This window comes from Kryptolebias marmoratus, linkage group LG4 (genome assembly GCF_001649575.2).
Source record: "Kryptolebias marmoratus isolate JLee-2015 linkage group LG4, ASM164957v2, whole genome shotgun sequence".
Taxonomy (NCBI): Eukaryota; Metazoa; Chordata; class Actinopteri; order Cyprinodontiformes; family Rivulidae; genus Kryptolebias; species Kryptolebias marmoratus.
Genome location: NC_051433.1, coordinates 30790609 through 30793984, shown reverse-complemented (window position 1 = coordinate 30793984; position 3376 = coordinate 30790609). Strand labels below are relative to the sequence as shown.

The following is a 3376-nucleotide window of genomic DNA, read 5'->3' as shown; positions in this document are numbered from 1 at the left end:
TAAAATGACGCTGCCATGTACTGCTGTCATTCATCCTCTGCTTATTCCAACCAGCCACATCTGTGCAGATGTGTAGCACTTTGTAAACCTGAAAGCTGAATGTCCTATTTAGGAGTTTGTAGGGGTAGACTGCCTTTTAATTTGATCCTAGTTTTTTCCTGTTTATATTAGTTAGGAAGTTAAGTTTTTGTCATTTGAATTCTTCATTTTGAATAGGTCAGTTTTGTTACTATTTCAGATAGTTGTCTTTTGTTTGTTGTTTTGGCATAAGTCCTGCTGAAGTTTCATCCAGCTCCTTCCATCTGTTACGATTCAATCTAAAATTAATTTAAGGTAAATAAATCATTGTATATATATTACAATGTGTTGTGGCTGCTTGAGGTCTATTGAGGATGGATCATCTTTATATTGTGGTCTGGCCACCCCTATACGGGCCATAACACCACTAACTAAAAAAACAAGACTAAAGCTCTGCAGTCTTCAACTTTAAAATCAGTGAACAGTTTTCTTACCTTGAGTCTGAGGTTTCAGGTGAAGTAAAGATCAGCCTTGTTTCTCTGGAAGACCTGCAAATAAAAAGATTTAATTATTCACATTTTATGTGGAAATCGTTTAACCTCTGAACACACAAACTACTGCTGCAGAAAATTAGAAGATGTGGTGTGACAAACTTCTTTGATTAAATTATAGCTTTTTAATATTATTATTAACTGTCTTCATACCTTAAGTCTGGGAGTTCATAAAAGAATGGTGAAGACCGGAGCAGTTGTGTTTCTTTGTTTAGCATTTCCTTCAAGCTTTTGTAAAGACAAATATTTCATCATTCACATCAATCAGTGATTAATTTTTTATAGAAATAATTTAATAATATCTGAACACACAAAATGCTGCTACACAGAATTAGAAGTTCTGGGACCTCATGGATCAAAGAGTGAACAGGTTTCATACTGAAAGTTGGTTTGTTTGTTCATCTGCCTGTCTATCTGTCAGCAAGATTACTTAAAAAATAAATAACAGATTTGATAAAATTTTCAGGAAATGTTGGGGGGGTTCTTACAGAAAAAGTGATTAAACTTTGGTGGTGACCTGAATCATGATCCAAATCATACCATTTTTTAATGACCCCATTGGAGGTTTGTGCTCTGAGTGCTTCTAGTTTTCAGTCTGATTCTATCTCTAAATCTCTAAAGCAGATAATAAGCCAGCCATCAACATGCTCCTTCCCAATTTGTTCATTGATGATGTCCTCCAGCAGAGCCACAATTACACACAACTTTACGCAGCTATTTATGGACATGTGTCATTGTCTACACCTTGTCCACTGTAGGAATCATCACAGCCTGAATTCTGAATTAATCTGCTGATCCAACACTGTTTTCTTCTCAGTAAGGTTAGAAGAGGCAAGCCTGTGATTAGAGATTGCAGGTTTGAATCCCCAGACTGACACAAAATTTGGCTGGGGAAGATGAGGCGCCCACATTTGCCTCCACCCTCATTAGCTCCACTGTGGGGCTTCAGCAAGACCCTTAACCCTCCAGCTGCTGTCTGGGCACCCTAGATGGCAGCCCTCTGCTCCACATGTGTGTGAAAATTAATTTCCCCATTGCGGATTAAAAGAGTAGGATAAAAATTTTAAAGAATTTAAAAATTTATAAACTTTACATTTTACATTGTGTTGAGCTTGTTTTGATCATTTTGGAGGTGTTATACATTATGTTCTATTAGGTTAAATATGGTTCAGTTTTATGTCCAAACTCATCAGAAAACATGGTGTTCAAATGTCTCTTGAATTTAGAAAACTGAATGGAGTCAGATTTCAGTGGATTTAGGTGAGTTTCAGTAATTTACAGTTTGATCCTGTCAAACTGAAATAGTTTATCTGAACATTCCCACAGCAGGTCAGTAGTGTGTGTATATTCACACATAATGTTAATTTTGGTACATCTCGATGTGCGCATTGAACATGGCACTTGCAACCTTTTTGTGTGCACGCACCGCTGACCCATGAGGCCCCAGTAGTCTGAAAGATCTCAGCTTTTAGCTATTATTATTAATAATAACTGTTTTCTTACCTTAACTCTGAGAGTTCTTTAAAGGAAAGTTTAGACAGCTTTTTTTCTTTGTTAGCATTTCCTGCAACTCACTGCAAACACAAAAACTTCATCATTAACATCAATCAGTGATAAATTTTCTGTAGAAATCATTTAATAATCTCTGAACACACAAACTGCTGCTGCAGATAATTAGAAAATCTAATGTCTGAAAGATCACTTTGATAAAATTACAGCTTTTTATTCACAGAATTAACTGTTTTCTTACCTTAATTCTGAGAGTTCATCAGAGAAAGGTGAAGACAGGGGGAACCAGTTTTTTTTTTGTTTTTCTTTGTTTCCATTTTATGCAACTTTCTGCAAACATATTTTTTTTATCATTCACATCAATCAGTAACGAATTTTCTGTAGAAATCATTTGATAATCTCTAAATACCCAGATCTGATATCTGAAAGACCTCTTTGATTGAATTACAGCTTGTTACAGTAAAAAGCTGACTGCCATTGTAACATTAAATGTTTTTATCAGATTATAAACTCCAATGATGATGTTAAGACATGACTTAATACATCAAGTGAAACTGATCCAAACACTGAGAGATGAACAGTTTATATAAGACTAAACAATCATTTCAGTAAAACAAGCTCTTTTTAACTCCTTCAGTAATTTACAACCAAGAGCATTAAAAACAAAAACATTCATTTTAAACCTGACAGATTTTTAATTCTAGCTCTTTTTTAAAATATTGGTCATATTTCACTTTTGATCTGTGGAAGACTTTCTGTGGCCCATTTTAAAGTTTGACCAGTTTGTTTACTGATTTTTGTCTTGTTAACAAGTCAAAAACGAAATATCTTGAATTTTATGTTTTTAGGATAATTTTTCTCATATTTTGAAAAAGTCTTGGTAAGCCAAGAAAACCACAAAACCCAGACAAACAAACAACAAAAACAGAAGTGAGACTCATTTTAAAGGGCTTGTGTTTTTAAAATGTCCACCAGTACGAGGTCCATCTCCTGAGTCTCAGAGTCGTGGGACATTACTGTTCTGTTTGACTTCTGGGTTCAAATGTATCACAGAAGGGGATCAGTTTGAATCAAGGACCCCAATCTTTTATTTTAAACTGACTTAGAGAAGTGACAATCAATAAATCATCAACTTTCATCTACCCTGGTTTTTCATTTCATACTAAATCCTTATTAAGGTGTGTATCTAAACGTCACATCAGTATTTTAAATCCTGACTTTTATTCTAGAAAAGGCTCTGGTGACCAAATGGTTCTCAGTCTACTGACCTCAAGGTGCCTAGAAGACGAAGAAGAAAT

At 34.9% G+C, this 3376-nt stretch overlaps 1 long non-coding RNA gene across 1 annotated transcript; it reads right to left on the bottom strand.

Moving 5' to 3' along the window:
• Nucleotides 1–740: 740 nt before the first annotated feature.
• Nucleotides 741–3376, bottom strand: LOC119616947. The gene is made up of 4 exons (XR_005233048.1): nucleotides 3347–3376; nucleotides 2320–2408; nucleotides 2073–2143; nucleotides 741–797 (listed from the first exon to the last, which is right to left on the bottom strand). It is a non-coding gene; the product is annotated as an uncharacterized LOC119616947 (long non-coding RNA).